Genomic DNA, 19,669 nt, shown 5'->3' with positions numbered 1-19,669 from the left:
GTTCATAGAAGCCAAGTTTAAAGGTTTTAATCATTCCCAGCTCATTCCCCAGACTGGAAGATGCCACAGAGCACAGATTTACACCATCCTGCTGAGATGGGAATACTCTTCTAGTTCAAATATCTCATTGGTTTGCATGTGTGCAATTGCTACTTTCTGTTTTTTGTTTTTATTTTTACAGAAAACATTATTGGAATGTGTACTGGGAATAGGATTTGATATTGTAAACACTAATTTGGTGGAATTAGCTTCATATATTGAAAGTGAGATATTGTAATTCATACATTGACTTAAAAATTCTTACCTAGCAGGGGTGCCTGGATAGCTCAGTCTATTAAGCACCCAACTCTTGATTTCCCTTAGGTCATGACCTTGAGGTAGTGAGATCAAGCCCTGTGTTGGACTCCATGCTTAATTGGGAGTCTGCTTCTCTCGCTCTTCATCTCCCTCTGATCCTCCCCACACTGTCTGTCTCTCTCTCTCAAATAAATAAATAAATGTTTAAAAAAATTCTTAACAGCAAGTTGACAATAGAAGAAAAAAATACTTTTGAATTTACCTCCTATGATGAGAAAAACATTGTGCTTACAATTTTCTTTTGCTGTTCACCACAATCTTAAGAGTATTGTCATAGTGATTTTTTTATTCTGAAAAATTATCCTTGAAAATTATAGTTCAAAGTCTGGAAAAGGCACATACTTCTTCAACATCTGAAAGACAAAATTAAAATTTAATTAATAAGTTGATTTATGAAAAAATTAATATATGCTCTAATTTTTGAATATTTGAAGATATATCTTTTTTATGTTTTTAAATTTTAATTCCAGTATACATAACATTGAGTGTTACATTACTTTCAGATGTATAATATAGTGATTCAATAATTTTATAAATTACTAAGTGCTCACCATGATAAATGTACTCTTTAATCCCTATCACCTACTTCACATATGACCCCACTCACCACTACTTTGGCAATCATCAGTCTGTTCTCTATAGTTAAGAGTATGTTTTGCAGTTTCTCTCTCTCTCTCACATATTCCTTATTGTATTGTTTTCTTATTTTTGTTTATTTTTCGCTATTAAGTGGAAGTGTATGGTATTTGTCTTTTCCTGACTGAAATATTTCCTTTAGCATTATAGTCATAAGCTTTATATGAATTATTGCAGATGACAAGATTTCATTCTTATTTATGGTTGAATAATAGTTCATTGTATATATATACCACATGTTCTTTATCCATTCATCTATAAATGGACATGGGTTACTTCCATAGCTTAGCTATTGCAAGTACAGCTACAATAAACATGGGGACATATGTATCCCTTTGAGTTAGTGATTTGGTATTTTTTTGGTTAAATACCCAGTAGTGTGATTCCGGGATTTGTGTAGTTCTACATTTATTTATTTATTTATTTATTTATTTATTTATTTATTTATTTATTTATGTTTCAGGTTTAGATCCATATTCCACTTACCTAATGTATGGTGTAATATTAGTTTCAGAAGTAGAATATAGTGATTCATCACTTATATATAACACCCAGTGTTCATCACAAGTGCCCTCCATAATACCCATCACACATTGAACCCATTTCCCCACCCACTGCCCCTCTAGGAACCCTCAGTTTGTTCTTTATAGTTGAGGATCTGTTTTATACTTTGCATCATCTTTTTTTGCCTCTATATTTGTCTGTTTCATTTCTTAAATTCCACATATGAGTGAAATCATATGGTAACTGTCCTTCTCTGATTGACTTATTTCACTTAGCATAATAGACTCTGGCACCATCCATATCATTGCAAATGGAAAAAAAAAATCATTCTTTTTGTGGCTGAATGATATTCCATTCTGTATACATACCACAATTACTTTATTTTTCAAGTCTATGCATATACATAGTTTTTATTTTTTATATTTTTAATTTATTTTTTATTTATTTTGAGCATAACAGTATTCATTATTTTTTGCACCACACCCAGTTCTCCATGCAATCTGTGCGCTCTATAATACCCACCACCTGGTACCTCAACCTCCCAACCCCCTCCCACTTCAAACCCCTCAGACTGTTTTTCAGAATTCATAGTCTCTCATGGTACACCTCCCCTTCCAATTTCCCCCAACTCCCTTCTCCTCTCTAACTCCCCATGTCCTCCATGCTTTTTGTTATGCTCCACAAACAAGTGAAACCATATGATAATTGACTCTTTCTGCTTGACTTATTTCACTCAGCATAATCTCTTCCAGTCCCGTCCATGGTGCTACAAAAGTTCGGTATTCATCCTTTTTTTTTTTTAAGATTTTATTTATTTATTTGAAAGACAGGGATTATGAGTAGGCAGAGAGAGGAAGAAGCGGGCTCCCCGATGAGCAGAGAGCCTGATGCAGAGCTCAATCCCAGGACCCTGGGATCATGACCTGAGATGAAGGCAGGGGCTTTAACCCACTGAGCCACCCAGGCACCTCGGGTATTCATCCTTTCTGATGGAGGCATAATACTCCATAGTGTATATAGACCATATATTCCTTATTCATTCGTCCGTTGATGGGCATCTTGGTTCATTCCAAAGTTTGGCAACCATGGCCATTGCTGCTATAAACATTGGGGTACAGATGGCCCTTCCTTTCACTATATCTGTATCTTTGTGGTAAATACCCAGTAGTGCAATGACAGGGTCACAGGGAAGTTGTATTTTTAATTTCTTGAGGAATCTTCAAACTGTTCTCCAAAGAAGCTGCACCAACTTGCATTCCCACCAAGAGTGTAAGAGGGTTCCCCTTTCTCCACATCCCCTCCAACACATGTTGTTTCCTGTCTTGCTAATTTTGGCCATTCTAACTGGTGTAAGGTGATATCTCAATGTGGTTTTAATTTGAATCTCCCTGAGGGCTAGTGATGATGAACATTTTTTCATGTGTCTGATAGCCATTTATATGCCTTCATTGGAGAAGTGTCTGTTCATATCTTCTGCCCATTATTGATATGATTGTCTGTTTTGTGTGTGTTGAATTTGAGAAGTTTTTTATAGATCCTGGATATCAACCTTTTGTCTCTACTGTCATTTGAAAATATCTTCTCCTATTCCATGGATGGCTCTTTGTTTTCTTGACTGTTTCCTTTGCTGTGCAGAAGCTTTTGATTTTGATGAAGTCCTAAAAGTTTATTTTCGCTTTTGTTTCCTTTGCCTTTGGAGACATATCTTGAAAGACGTTACTGTGGCTGATATCAAAGAAATTACTACCTATGTTCTCCTCTAGGATTCTGATGGATTCCTGTCTCACGTTGAGGTCTTTTATCCATTTTGAGTTTATCTTTGTGTATGGTGTAAGGGAATGGTCGAGTTTCACTCTTCTACATATAGCTGTCCAGTTTTCCCAGCACCATTTCTTGAAAAAACTGTATTTTTCCCATTGTATATTTTTTCCTGTTTTGTCGAAGATTAATTGACCATAAAGTTGAGGGTCCATATCTGGGCTCTCTACTCTGTTCCACTGGTCTATGTGTCTGTTTTTATGCCAGTACCATGCTTTCTTGGTGATCACAGATTTGTAATAAAGCTTGAAATCAGGTAATGTGATGCCCCCAATTTTATTTTTGTTTTTCAACATTTCCTTAGTGATTCGAGGTCTCTAATGATTCCATACAAATTTTTGGATTATTTGCTCCAGCTCTTTGAAGAATACCAGTGGAATTTTGATCAGAATAGCAATAAAAGTATAGATTGCTCTAGTAATTATAGACATTTTAACAGTGTTTAATCTTGTGATCCAAGAGCATGGAATGGTCTTCTATCTTTTTGTGTCTTCTTCAATTTCTTTCATGAGTGTTCAGTAGTTCTTCGAGTACAGATCATTTACCTCTTTGGTTAGGTTTATTCCCAGGTATCTTATGGTTCTTTTTGCTATAGTAAATGGAATCTATTGTCTAATTTCCGTTTCTGTATTTTCATTGTTAGTGTATAAGAAAGTCACAGATTTCTGTACATTAACTTTGTATCCTGCCACATTACTTAACTTCTGTATGAGTTCTAGAAGTTTGGGGGTGGAGTCTTTGGGGTTTTCCATATAAAGAATCATGTCATCTGCGAAAATAGAGAGTTTGACTTCTTCATTGCCAATTTGGATACCTTTTATTTCTCTTTGTTGTCTGATTGCTCTTGCTAGGACTTCTAATACTACGTTGAATAAGAGTGGTGAAAGTGGGCATCCTTGTCGTGTTCCTGATCTCAACAGGAAGGACACAAGCTTTTTCCCATTGAGGATGATATTTGCTGTGGGTCTTTCATAGATAGATTTGATGAAGGTCAGGAATGTTCCCTCTATCCCTATACTTTGAAGCGTTTTAATCAGGGATGGATGATGGATTTTGTCAAATGCTTTTTATGCATCGATTGAGAGGACCATGTGGTTCTTCTCTCTTCTCATATTAATTTGTTCTATCACATTGATTGAATTGCAAATGTTGAACCATCCTTGTAGCCCAGGGATGAATCCCACCTGGTCATGGTGGATAATCCTTTTAATGTGCTGTAGGATCCTGTGAGCTAGGATCTTGTTGAGCATCTTAGCATCCATATTCAACAGTGATATTGGTCTGAAATTCTCCTTTTTGGTAAGATCTTTGCCTAGTTTGGGGATCAGGGTAATACTGGTTTCATAGAAAGTGTCTGGAAGTTGTCCTTCTGCTTCAATTTTTTGAAACAGCTTCAGGAGAATAGGTGTTATTTCTTCTTGAAAGTTTGATAGAATTCCCCATGGAATCTGTCAGGTCCTGGGCTCTTTTATTTTGTGTGTGTGTGGGGGGGTTGATCACTGCTTCAGTCTTGTTACAATATATTGGTGTACTCAGGTTGTCAATTTCTTCCTGGTTCAATTTTGAGAGTTTATAATTTTTGAGAAATGCATCCATTTCATCTAGGTTGCTTAGCTTATTGGCATATAACTGTTGATAATAACTTCTCATGATTGTTTCTACTTCCTTGGTGTTCATTGTGATCTTTCCCTTTTCATGCATAATTTTATGTATTTGAACTTTCTCTGTTTTCTTTTGGATTAGTGTGGCCAATGGTTTATTGATCTTATTGATTCTTTTAAAAACCAGCTTCTAGTTTCATTGATATGTTCTGCTGTGTATCTGGTTTCTACCTCATTGATCTCAGCTCTAATCTTGAGTATTTCCATTCTTATGTGTGAAGTTGGTTTGATTTATTGTTTATTATCCAGTTCTTTAAGGTTTAGAGATAGCTGGTGTTTTCTGGATTTTTCAATTTTTTTGAGAGAGACTTGGATGGCTTTGTGTTTCCCCCTTAGGACTGCCTTTGCTGTATCCCATAGGTTTTAGACAGAAGTGTCTTCATTCTCATTGGTTTCCATGAATGGTTTCAGTTCTTCTTTGATCTCCTGGTTGATCTAAGCATTATTAAGCAAGGTGGTCTTTAGCTTCCAGGTGTTTGAGTTCTTTTGGATGTTTTCCTTGTGATTGAGCTCCAGTTTCAAAGCATTGTGACCTAAGAATATGCAGGGAATCTTCTCAGTCTTTTGGAAATGGTTGAGTCATGATTTGTGACCCAGTATTTGGTCTATTCTTGAGAAGGTTCCATGTGCACTTGAGAAGAATGAGTATTCTGTTGTTTTAGGGTGGAATGTTCTGTATATATCTATGAGGTCCATCTGGCCCAATGTGTCATTCAATGCTCTTGTTTCTTTATTGATTTTCTGCTTGGATGATCTGTCTATTTCTGAGAGAGGTGTGCTAAGGTCTCCTACTATTAATGTATTCATATCACTATGACGCTTTATCTTGATTAACAGATTTCTTATGTAATTGGCTTTCCCATATTGGGGGAATAGATACTTACAATTGTTAGATCATCTTGGTGGATAGCCCCTTTAAGGATTATGTAGTGTCCTTCTGTATTTCTGACTACAGTCTTTAGTTTAAAATCTAATTTATCTGATATGAGAATCACTACCCCAGTCTTCTTTTGAGGCCCATTTGCATGAAAGATGCTTCTCCATCCTTCACTTTCAGTTTGCGTGCATCTTTAGGTTCAAAATGGGTCTCTTGTAGACAACATATGGATGGGTCCTGTCGTTTTATCCAATCTGCAACCCTGTGCCATTTTTGGGTGCATTTATGCCATTCACATTGAGAGTGAATATTGATAGATACGTTTTTATTGACATCATGTTACCTTTGATGTCTTTCATTCCGTAGATTGTCCTATATTTCTGTTCAATGCTATTCTTAGGATTTTTCCTCTTTTATAGAACCCCCCTTAATATTTCCTTCAGTGTCGGCTTGGTGGTTGGATAGTCTTTTAAGCCTTGCTGGTCTTGGAAACTCTTTATCTCTCCATCCATTTTGAATGTCAGTCTTGCTGGAGAAAGTATTCTTGGCTGCATCTTCTTCTCATTTAATGCCCTGAATATGTCTTGCCAGCCCTTTCTGGCTTGCCTGGTCTCTGTGGACAGGTCTGAAATTATTCTGATGGGTTTTCCTCTATAAGTAAGGAGCCGCTTTTTGCTAGTGGCTTTCAAGAGATTATACCTATAATTGTGATTCTTCAATTTGACTATCAGGTGCCTTGATGTTTTTTTTGGAATCTATAATCTTGGATGGAGACCATTTGGCCTCTAATACATGAAGGCTGGTTCCATTTGCGAGATTGGGAAAATTTTCATGAAGAACTTGTTCCACTATATCTTCTAGACTTCTTTCTTTCTCCTCCCCTCAGGGATTCCAATAATTCTGATGCTGGAACTTTTCATGGCATCATTTATTTCCCTGATTCAGTTTTCGTGGTTTCTAAGCTGTTTGTTCCAGGCTTCTTCCTGATCCTTTCTCTCTATCTGTTTGTCCTCCAGATCACTAATTCTATCTTCTGTCTCAGTTACCCTAGCTTTGAGAGAATTTAGATTAGATTGGAACTCATTGCGAGCATTGTGAACCTCATCCCTGGTAGCTTTTAGCTCCACCCTAACATTGTGAACATCATCTCTGTTCGCTTTCAGCTCAGACGTAATCAATTCCGTTTGGTCATCCACGGCTTTCTCCAACCTAGCTATTGCCTGGATAATTGTAAGCCTGAATTCTCTTTCTGACATATTGTCTATGTTGACAGCAGTTAGCTCTGTTGCAGAAGGTCCATCCTCTGTATTTTTCTTCTGTTGTGCATTCTTCCTCTTAGTCTTTTTGGTGAGAGATGACTGAACAGATCTAGTGGGATTTATCGACCGTGGTGCAGTCAAGGTGCACCCTGGAATACTTCTGAGCAATCAGGATTTCCCACCCAAATGAGAGACAAAAGAAAAGAAAAAGATAAAAGGAGAGAGAAAGACAGGAAATAAAGGGAAGATGAAAGAGAAGGTTCAGCCCAAATGGGCCTCAAGGTAAGATTTAGGAAGTATTAAAAAAAAAAAAAAGAAAAAGATTTATGAAGCATACAAAGAAAAACAGACAAACAAAAGACTGATACAAGTATATGAAAAGAGAAAAAAATATATATGCAAATAAAGGAAGAACCTTGTTAAAAAGAACTCCATGTGTAAGATTTATATACTATCAGGACAAACTCAAAAACACAGAAACAGTGGTGGAAGAAAAAGATGGGAGAGTGGTTATAAATTCTAACTGTGGGCGAGGAAGGTTCTTTTGATTCTTCCTGGATGTATCTTGATGTCTTTGTTAAAGGACTCAACTTTCATAAGATTAAGGGGGATTAAAAATTGGTTTACCTATAGGGGTAGTATTAATTGGGGGAAGGGGATTACTTCGAAGTTTAACTCTATATGAATATTAGAAAATAAAAATAAAAGGGAATAAACTAGACTAAACTAAACTAAAATTAAAAAAAAAGAATTTCAAAAAATAGAAATGCAAAAGATAAACACAGGTATATGTATCAAAAAGTTCAGTTTAGAAGTTTATTATGGAATTTGATGTACTGGACAGCTCACTGTGATGGTAAATAGGTTAAAAAATTATCTATGTAAAAAAAAACAAATGAACCAGAATAGTGGGAAAGAATTAAAAATAAAAGTTGTCCTAAGAAGTAGTGCTGGTTGTTCTCTTGTAGTCTTTTTTTGTTGTTGTTTTTTCCTTTCTTGGTTTGTTTTCGGTGGAGGGGCCTGCCATGTGGGTTTTCAGTCAATGATGTTCCCTGAGTTAAGTCCTTCTGCCCCCCTCAAGTCTGAGGAAACTGTTTTTTTTCAGGCTTTTGTTCTCTGGCGGTTTTTATGTTTGTTCACTTTTTGTTTTTTTTTTTTTTCTCTCACCTTGACCGCTTTTGATGGTTTTTGTAGTTTTGGAGGAAAACAAACTGCACCCTGACCTCCCTCTCAGAGAGAAGCCTCAGTATGGCTGCAGAGCCCAAATAAGTCCCCCCTTTGCCGCTGGCAGAGCAGGTTCTGAGTCGCAGTCCCTGGGGATGCAGGATCTTTTGCTTGTACCCAAAACCATGGCAACAGCGGCGGTCTAGGTGCTCCAGACCGCCAGAGAGGTTCCAAGAAGCGATCACACACTTTTACACTTAAATTTTTCCGCTGGCCTGGGCTGGGAGTGCCTGGTCTTTCTGGGTCTAAGAGCGCCCGCCTTGCACACACTCCTTTCAGGGGAGGCTGTGGGTCGTGCACGTGTTTCAAGCTCTGAGAATGGGGCACAGGTCCGAAAGCACCAGGCTGGGCTTTCGTGCACCTCTCTGGGGAGATTTTGGGGTGCGCGTCTTAGGTTCTGAAACAATGGCGTGGGTGAAAGAGTGCTGGCTGGGCCTTTTTGTACCTCTTTCAGTGGAGGATGAGGGGTGCACGTATCTCAGGCTCTGTAGCAGGGCTCTTGCGTTCTGCCCTCCGGCGTGGCTCCCATCCCCTCACAGGAGCCAGAATGCACACGTTCTCGGGCGTGCTGGCCACTTAGGGACCAAGACCTGTTTTCTCCGCTACACTCTCTCTGGCTCAGTGCCTCGAGAGGCTGTCCTTGGACCAGGGACTTAAGCCCCTGTCCCTAGCTGCCCCGATTCCCACAGCCCCCCACCCACACGATCCTTTGCTCTTTTTGAGTGCTTTCAACCAGTCTCTAAGTTAATGCTGGTCCCCAGACGCAGGGCACTCTTGCTTGTTTTGGGGGTCTTACTTTCCAACCGGTCACCTCTGGTGCCTCCCTCCCCCTTTTGTTTATCTTCCAATATCAGTCCGCCGTTCCCACTCCGCTTTACCTGCCCACGGGCGTCTTCTGCCCCTGTAGAGATCCAGACGTGTATAATTCTGATCTCAGGCTGATTTCATGGGTGATCAGAGTTCTTTGGCAGGTAATCAGCTCACTTTAGGGTACCAGTTGAAAAGCCACCTCCTCCTACTTCCCTGCCATCTTGTCCCCCCCACAATTTCTTTTTTTTTTAATTTTATTTATTTATTTGACAGACAGATATCACAAATAAGCAGAGAGGCAGGCAGAGAGAGAGAGAGAGAGAGCCTGATGCATGTCTTGATCCCAGGACCCTGAGATCATGACCTGAGCCAAAGGCAGAGGCTTAACCCACTGAGCCACCCAGGCACCCCATACCACAACTTCTTTATCCATTCATAATCAGTGGACATTTGGGCTCTTTCCCAATTTGGCCATTATTGATAATGCTGCTAGAAACATCAAGGTGCTTGTGTCTTTTTGAATTAGTTCTTTTATATCCTTTGGGTAAATACATAGTAGTGCATTTGCTGGATCATAGAGTAATTCTATTTTTAAATTTTTGAGGAACCTCCATACTGTTTTCCAGTGTGGCTGCATCAGTTTGGATCCCACCAACACTATATGAGGGTTCCCATTACTCTGCATCCTTGATAACTTCTGTTGTTTCCTGTGTTGTTAATTTTTATCATTATGACAGCTATGAGGTGGAATATCATTATGGTTTTGATTTGTATTTCCCTGATAATGAGTGATGTTGAGCATTTTGTAAGGACCTATTTAGCCAGAGCAACTCCATCTTGGGTAAATAGCCACTTTGTTGTGTGTGCAGAAAACTTAAATTGACCCCCCCCCCCCAAGAGAAACTTACTTAGAAACAAGTCTGGGAAACCAGTAAAATGTAGTTGGCTAGTTCCTGATAACAGAGCCCAGAATACAAGGACAAGTCAGGCCATATGGAGACATCTAATCAGTACAAAGTACTGTTTGTAACAGTGAGAAGGTCTTGCCCAAACTTAAATGACTCCATCTTGGGAAGGACGACAATCTTGTTATTCACACTGAATATGTTAACTGACTAAGCCTTCCCAGAAACTACTGTTTGTAACTGTCCTAGGAACAAACAGTTACTGTTTGTAACTGGAATAATCTTGAATAACACATCACCAGACTGGATGAAAATAGCCAATCAACAAGAGACACACAAACCAGGTGGTTGAGATACCAAGATATGGGTTGCAATTTCACCCAGTTAAAGGTAGCCTGTAAGATTGGGAGGAGTTGCTCTCTTCGGAGGCAGCCCTGGCCAGTCAGTCTGACTTCTAATGCTTGGCATAGAATAGAGCTTTGCATAACTTTAACTTCGCTTCAGTCTCATTCCCCTGGCCGATCAATCTGATTTCTAATACTAATCATAAAATAAAGCTTTAAATAATTTTCACTTTGTCTCAGTCTCGTTTCATTTAATAACGGACCTAACACATTTATTCATGTGTTTGTTAGTCGTCAGTATGCTTTCTTTGGGGAAAAAAAAATATTCACGTGTTCTGCCCTTTTCTAACTGGATTAATTGGATTTCGGGTGTTGAGTTTGATAGGTTCTCTGTAGATTTGGAACACTAATCTTTTACCAGGTTTGTCTTTTGTAAATATCTTTTCCCATTCCAAGGGTTGTGTTTTAGTTTTGTTGATTGTTTCCTTTATTGTGCAGAAGATTTGTATCTTGGTTAAGTTCCATTAGTTCATTTTTGCTTTTGTTTCCCTTGTGTGCAGAAGTGTATATAGTAAGAAGTTACAATAGCTGATATCAGAGTTTGCTTCTGTGCTCTTCTCCAGGATTTTGATAGTTTCCTATATCAGATTTAGGTCTTTCATCCATTTTATATTTATTTTTGTATGTGGTGTGATGAAATGGTCCAGTTTCATTCTTCTGCATGTTGCTGTCCAGTTTTCCAAATACCATTTGTTGAAGGGATTCTCCCCCCCAACTGGATATTCTGTCCTATTTTGTCAAAGATTGGTAGAGCATATAGTTGTGGGTCCATTTCTGGGTTTTCTATTATGTTCCATTGATCTATGTGTTTTTATGCCAGTACCATACTGTCTTGAAGATTATATCTTTGTAATATGGCTTGAAGTCCATAATTGTGATACTTCCAGTCTGCTTCTCTGTTTCAAGATTACATTGGCTATTCATGTTCTTTTTTGTTTCCATACAAATTTTAGGACGGTTTGCTTTAGTTCTGTGAAAAATACTGGCAGTATTTTGATGGGGGTGGCATTAAATATGTCGATTGCTTTTAGTAGTATAGACATTTTAATAATATTTCATCTTTTAATCCATGATCATGGAGCATTTTTTCCATTTCTTTGTGTATTTTCAATTTCTTCCATCAGCATACAGACCTTTACACATTTGGTTAGATTTATTCCTGGCTATCTTGTGCTTTTGGTGCAATTATAAATGGGATTGATTCCTTTATTACTCTTTCTGCTTTGTTATTCATGTATAAAAATGCAACAAAGTTCTGTATGTTGATTCTGTGTTCCACACTTTAATGAATTTCTGTATGAGATCAAGAAAATTTTCAGTGGAATCTTTTATGGTTTTTTATATGAAGTATCATGTCAAGTGCGAGTAGTGAAAATTTGACTTCTTTCTTGCCTATTTATTTTTTAATATTTTTTAAGATTTTATTTAGTCACTTGACAGAGATCACAAGTAGGCCGGGAGGCAGGCAGAGAAGAGAGGCAAGCGGGGGGGGGCAGGGTCCCCGCAGAGCAGAGAGCCCAATGTGGGGCTCCATCCCAGGACCCTGGGATCATGACCTTCAGGCAGAGGCTTTAACCCACTGAACCACCTAGGCTCCCCACTTTCTTGCCTATTTAGATGCTTTTTATTTATTTTTGTGTCTGATTTCTGAGTCTAGAACTTCTAATAGTACATTAAATAACAGTAGTAAGAGTGGACATTCTTGTCCTATTCTGGCTTTAGAGGAAAAGCTCTCAGTTTTTCCCCAACAAAGACAATATTAGCTGTGGGTCTTTTGTATACGGCCTTTATGATGTTGAGGTATGTTGCCTCTGTTCCTACTTCGCTGAGGCTTTTTTTTTTTTTTTAATCAAGAATGGTTGCTGTACTTTGTCAAATATTCTTTTTTTTTTCATCTACTGAGAGGATCATATACATCTTAGCCTTTATTTTATTAATGCGTTACACCACATTGGTTGATATGTGAATATGGAACCAACTCTTGCAGCCCAGGAATAAATCTGAATTGATTGTAGTGAATGACTCTTTTACTATATTGTTGGATTCAATAAGCTAATCTTTTGTTAAGAATTTTTGTATTCAGGGTGCCTGGGTGGCTCAGTGGGTTAAGCCGCTGCCTTCGGCTCAGGTCATGACCTCAGGATCCTGGGATCTAGTCCCGCATCGGGCTCTCTGCTCAGCAGAGAGCCTGCTTCCTCCTCTCTCTCTCTGCCTGCCTCTTTGCCTACTTGTAATCTCTCTCTGTCAAATAAATAAATAAAATATTTAAAAAAATAATTTTTGTATTCATATTAATCAGGGATATTGATCTATAATTCCCTTTTTTTATAGGGTCTGTCTGGTATTGGAATCAAGATATTGCTGGTCTCAGAGTGAGTTTGAAAGTTATCCATCCATTTCAATTTTTTTGAAACAGCTTAAGATTAAGTATTAACTCTTCTTTAAATGTTTGGTAGACTTCCCTTGGAAAGCCATCTGGCTCTGGACATTTGGTTTTGGCGAGATTTTCAATTACTGATTTAGTCTTTTTGCTGGTTATGGGTCAGTTCAAGTTTTCCATTTCTTCCTGTTTCAGTTTTTGTAGTTTGTATGTTTCTAGGAATTTATCCATTTTTTCAGATTGTCCAATTTGTTGCCATATAATTTCTCATAATATTCTTTTATGATTGTTTGTATTTCCATCATGTTGGTTGTGATCTCTCCTCTCTTATTCATGATTTTATTTACTTGGGTTCCTTCTCTTTTCTTTTTGATAACTTTGGCTAGGGGCTTATCAATTTTATATTCTAAAAAAAAGACCCTACTCCTGCTTTCATTGATCTGTTGTACTGTTTGTTTGATTTTTCTAATTCATTCATTATATTCTTTATTTCACTTCTTCTTCATTTGTTGTTCTTTTTCTAGCTCCTTTAGGTGTAAGTCAGGCTGCATATTTGTGATTTTTCTTGCTTCTTGAGGCAGGCACATATTGCTATATAATTCCCTTTCATGACCACTTTTGCTGCATTGCAAAGGTTTTGGGCTGTCATGGTTTCATTAACGTGTGTGTGTGTGTGTGTGTGTGTGTGTGTCCATATAATTTCTTCTATATCCATATATCATCTCTATATGTACATACATTTTTTTTTAATTTCCTGGTTGACACATTCATTTCGTAGTACGAAGTTCTTTAACTTCCATGTGTTTTGGTCTTTCTAAGTTTTGTTTTGTGGTTAATTTCAAGTTTCACAGCCTTGTGGTCAGAAAAAAAAAATGCATGGCATGATTTCAGTCTTGTACTTGTTGAGGCCTGATTTTTTTTACCTTGTATGTTATCTATTCTGGAGAATGTCCCATGTGCACATAAAAAGAATCTCTATTCTGCTGTTTTAGGATGAAATGTTCTGAATTTATCTGTTAAGTCCATTTGGTCCAGTGTGTCACTCAAAGCCCTTATTTCCTTGTTTATTTTCTGCTTAGTTAACCTGTCCACTTGTGTAAATAGGGTATTAAAGGTACCTGCCACTTACTCTTATTTTTTCCACCTACTTTTATTTTATTATTATCAATGAGTTCCTTTATATTTGTTATTAGTTGATTTATATACTTAGAAGCTCCCAAGTTGGGTACATAAATATTTATATTTGTTAGACCTTGTTGGCCAGACCCTTTTAGTATGATATACTTCCCTTCTTTATCTCAGTATAGTCTTTGCTTTAATATCTAGTTGTCTGATATAAGTATTGCTATTCTGGCTTTCCTTTGATGTTCATTTGCATAGTAAATATTTCTACATCCTCTCACTTTCAATCTGCAAGTTTCTTCAGTTCTAAAATGAATCTCTTGTTGGCAGCATATAGATGAGTCTTTTTCTTTTCATCCAAGACACCCTATGTCTTTCAAATGGACCATTTAATCCATTTACATTCAGAGTAATTATTTATTTTTTTTAAAGATTTTATTTATCCATCTGACAGAGAGAAATCACAAGTAGACAGAGAGGCAGGCAGAGAGAGAGAGAGGGAAGCAGGCTCCCTCTGAGCAGAGAGCCCGATGTGGGACTCGATCCCAGGACCCTGAGATCATGACCTGAGCCGAAGGCAGTGGCCTACCCACTGAGCCACCCAGGCGCCCCAGAGTAATTATTGATAGATATAAATTTAGTGTCATTTTGTTACTTGCTTTATCATTGTATTTGGAGATTTTCTCTGTTCCTTTCTAGTCTTCATTGCTTTTGGTCTTCCTTTCCCACTCAATATTTCTTGAAGAGTGTGTTTAGTGGTCATGAACTCCTTCATTTTTATCTGGGAAACTTTATTATCTCACCTTCTATTCTGAATGACAGCAATGCTGGGTAGACTATTCTTGACTGGAAATTTTTCCCATTCAACACATTAAATATACCATGATGTCCTCTTCTGGCCTGCCAAATTTCTGTGGAGAGAGCTGCTGCTAACCTTATTTGTCTTCCCTTGTAATTCAGGGACTTCTTTTGTCTTCCTCCTTTTATTCTTTATCTCTAGATTTTGCAAATTAGCTACAATATGTCTTGGTGTTGGCCTGCTTTCAGTGATTTTCATGGAAGTTATTTATGCCTTGTGGATTTAGATGTCTGTTTCCTTCCAAAGATAAGGGTAATATTTGGGTATAAGTTCCTTCCATAATCCTTCTACCCCCTTTTCACTCTCTCCTTCTGGTACTTCTATAATATTAATGCTATTGCACTTTATGGAGTCACTGAGTTCACTAAGTATATATTCCTGATCTTATATTTTTCTTTACCTTTTTTCAGCTTCATTATTTTCTATAACTTTATCTTCTATATCACTTATTCATTCTCCTGTTTCTTCCATCCTTGTGGTCATTATACACCATCAGTTTTGCATCTTGGCTCTTGCATTTCTCCTTTTGACCTGATTAGTGTTTAGGTCAATATTTTGGCCAATAACCATTTAAATTTAAACTATTTTCTTAGATTTTATTTATGCATTTATCTTGACTACAGGAAGTCTCTAATAGAGATGTGTTTCTTCACAGTAGAAACTAATACTAAAAAAAAATACACCTTTCACAAATCAATTTTAAAATCTTACTATGTTTTGTTTGTTTGTTTGTTTGTTTGTCTCTTTGTTTCTGCATGTATGTCATATTGACAGCCTCCTGTAATCCTAATCACAGGTGCCTGGAACAAAAGATAACATGGCCTGGTGCTACTGTAGAAAGACAGCCAAAATGTTTTGTCCACATTCCTACTGGCAACAGTTTTCACTGGCCTTTGTTTGGCTAAAGTTTAGCAACCAAACACAGCTACCAGTTTTTAATTTTTTTTTCTCTTCTCTAATAACAGTCTTATTATTTTAAGTCAAAAAATACAATTTTCAGGGCACCTGGGTGTCTCAATGGATTAAGCCAATGCCTTCAGCTCAGGTCATGATTTCAGGGTCCTGGGATTGAGCCCCACATCTGCCTCAGCATCCCTGCTGAGCAGAGAGCCTGCTTCCCTCTCTCTCTCTGCCTGACTCTCTGCCTACTTGTGATCTCTCTCTGTCAAATAAATAAATAAAATCTTTTAAAAAATACAATTTTCAAATACAAAATTATTTACCCTTCAGTCTACTTTGTAGCCTGAGGCAGCCAACTACAGGAAGGAGAAGAGGGGTGGGGGAGAACATTAAGCCTGAGAAAGGTGATGATAACTGGAGAAAAGCCAAATGTGGGAAGTCAGGACCAAGAAATAGTAGGTAAGCTGGTAGAAAAAACTGTGGCATTACTTTGGTAAATAATAATAACAAAAGTCAAATTTTAGCATATAAACAATATAGTGAACAGAAGGGGTAGTGATAAAGACAGGAGAATGAGGAAGGGAAAGAGAGAGTAGGAAAAGAGCCCAAAGAGGATTAAAAGTTGTCAGTGAAGTGCATTTATGTAACGTAAGCTACTGAAGAATGTCTCATCAACTCATGATTCTTGTGACATCTATATCTAGTTATTTATTAATTCTATGCTTTAGGTAATTGATATTTATCTACAGGTCTCATGGAAACATCATATCACTTTTGAAGTTTTTATCTCTTCAAGTTACACATGATTTACAAATATTACCTTCTTTAGTTTTCTGTTTTACAACTTGGAGAATGTGGGGTTTTATGTTTTTTTTTTGTTTGTTTTTCTTTTTTGTTTGTTTGTTTGTTTGTTTTTTGGCTGTTTTCTAAGAGCAGCCTTAAAATCTTGGTACACTCTCAGCTCCTGATGTTTTATACTCTTCAATATGTACTATTACTGTGGTGGTTCTTCCAGCATTATAGTACACTGTTTAAAAAAAAAAAATGAAAGTGGACTTTGATTCACAACAGGAATATTTTTCTTAATATTTTAATCTTTAATCTATTTGGAGTTTATTTTTGCATATGGTATAAGAAAGTGGTTCCATTTCATTCTTTCTTTTATTCTCAGGGCTTTCTTCTCTTTTACTCCACATCAGCCCTTCAAAAGTGTTCATTGACTTGTAAATCATAAAAGAGACACATAGATCAATAGGACAGATTAGAGACCAGAAATAAACCCACACATTTATGGCTATTTAAGCTATGGCAAAGACACAAGACTATACAATGAGAAAAAGACAGTCTATTCAACAAATGGTGTCAGGAAAACTGGACAGCTATATGAGAAAGAATGAAATGGAACCACTTTCTTATACCATATGCAAAAATAAACTCTAAATAGATTAAAGATTAAAAGATTAAGAAAATATTCCTGTTGTGAATCAAAGTCCACTTTCATTTTTTTAAACAGTGTACTATAATGCTGGAAGAACCACCACAGTAATAGTACATATTGAAGAGTATAAAACATCAGGAGCTGAGACTATAATATTTCAAGAACAGGGATCAGGAAATCTTTTCTTACTATAAAAGCAATAGTTACTAGATAGTTATCTATCTATCTAAAGATAGGTAGTTAATATTTTAAACTCTTAGTGCTGGCATAGCAGTATTGCAACTTCTCAACTGTGCCTTCCTAGAGCCAAAGAAACCAGATAAAATATATAAGTGAATGTACATGTTTGGCCACATTTGGCCCATAGGCCATAGTTTACTGACCTCTGTTCAAGAAGAGACTCGAAGTAGTCTTCCTAGGTACTTTGATTGGATAGCAAGCTTCTACACACATAGATTTATTTTCTTTAAAAGATTTTATTTATTTATTTGACAGAGAGAGAGAGAGAGAGAGAGAGAGAGAGAGAGATTGAGATCACAAGTAGACAGAGAGGCAGGCAGAGAGAGAGGAGGAAGCAGGCTCCCTACAGAGCAGAGAGCCCAATGCATGGCTCAATCCCAGGATCCTGAGACCATGACCCAAGCCAAAGGCAGAGGCTTAACCCACTGAGCCATGCAGGCACTCCTACACCTAGATTTCTTTTTGAGTTATCCTTTTATTCCATTTGTCTATTTGTGAGTTTACTGCTTAACATATTAATTTTATTATTTATTTAAGCAAGTAGGGTTTCATTTTATTGTTTTAATTTTTTCAAGTGTACTCACTCACATTTTGTAATTTCTTATTGGTTATTGATGTTATACTTCCATCTTTTATTCATTTCATGATAGTTTTCATATATCCTGTATTTGATAATTTTAGATTCTAAAACCTCTCTTGGTCTTAATCTATTGGATTTTTGTTGTTGTTTATCTCTGCTGATTCTAACTCATGATAGTTCATTTTGTTATGTATTTTTTGATCTTCATTTATGAGCTTAAAGCTGTTTGTTTCCTTCATCTGGTATATTATAAATTCATTCTTCCAAAGAGGAATTATGCTTGCTTTTGCAGAGAGCAATGGGGTACTATTAACCTGGAACATTTCTATTTTCATCATCCATCCAAGCATCTCCACTTCATTCAAAATTTTCAGATTCCAGTGTGCCCCTTTCTACCTGCAATGTGGTTTTCAGCATTTACCATTAGGGTAACTATATCTTTCTGTGTATTTTATGCTTCTCTGTTTCTTTTCAGCTCATTTTTTTCAATTTTTTGAAGAGTTCCTTACTTTACATGGCCCAAGGAATGCAAAAAAATATTACACTATGTGAAAGATTTTGTTTTTCTCCATTAAGAACACATCTCGGGGCACCTGGGTTGCTCCGTGTGTTAAAGCCTCTGCCTTCGGCTCAGGTCATGATCTCAGGGTCCTGGAATCAAGCCCCACATCGGGATGATCTCTGCTGGGCAGGGAGCCTGCCTCACCCTCTCTCTACCGGCCTCTCTGCCTACTTGTGCTCTCTGTCTGTAAAAAAAAAAAAAAAAAAAACAAAACAAAACAAAAAAAAACTCTAAAAAATTTGATTTGAAAGAAAAAAATCAATTTGTCATATTGCCAAAAGTGATAGTGTCTGATATATTCTTTAAAATAAAATGTTATAAAGAAAATAAAAGGTATGACTTTTTGTTCCATATAGCCAATGGCCTTCTAAAATTTTTAATCAATTTATGCACCCAGCAAGAGTGCCTGGTAGTAACCACTATATCTCTTACCATTGTCAACAGTGGATATTTCTAGTCTTTTTATTTTTCCTCTCAGATATAGTTATGTGGATTATTACCATAAAAAAGAGAGAAAATAAGATACATAGAAACATGATACATACATAGTTTCACTCTTTATCTGAAGGTCACTTAACTAGGACTCAGTAATCCTCCATTGTGAAGTGACCAGGTTTCTAGGTCTTCTCATGTTCTGCTGTGAGTAAGTGAAGACACTCAAGGATTTCTTATCATTTTGAGATAAAGTGATAGTTATTATTTTGCTTGAATAAACAACTGTATTGCAAAGTAAAAACCATGCTCACTCCCTAAGTATAGTTGCATTTTCCCTTTGGAAATGTGACCTTGAAGAAATTGTATCTGTTAAATCTTAATTCCCATATTTGAGGGATGATGGGGAAAAATACATTTGTTTCACACTCTGAATCCATAAATGCACTCTAAGGTCTTTAGAAAGTGTTACATAAAAGAAAGGTATCATTAGAAAAAAAGTTTAATGTATGTTCAGAGATGTTAAGGATAAAAGCTTATTAAAATAAGTCTTCTATTGCCAGAATATTTTCAATTTTGTCAATATGAGTGACTGACCCAATAAAATCATTTCCCCTAACTGGCACAGAACTAACCTGGTGCAATGGGAAAGAAATAGAAAATATATATATATATATATATATATATATATATATATATAT

Source organism: Mustela nigripes, chromosome X (genome assembly GCF_022355385.1).
Source record: "Mustela nigripes isolate SB6536 chromosome X, MUSNIG.SB6536, whole genome shotgun sequence".
NCBI classification, from domain to species: Eukaryota; Metazoa; Chordata; class Mammalia; order Carnivora; family Mustelidae; genus Mustela; species Mustela nigripes.
Note: the sequence above shows the minus strand (reverse complement) of the source record.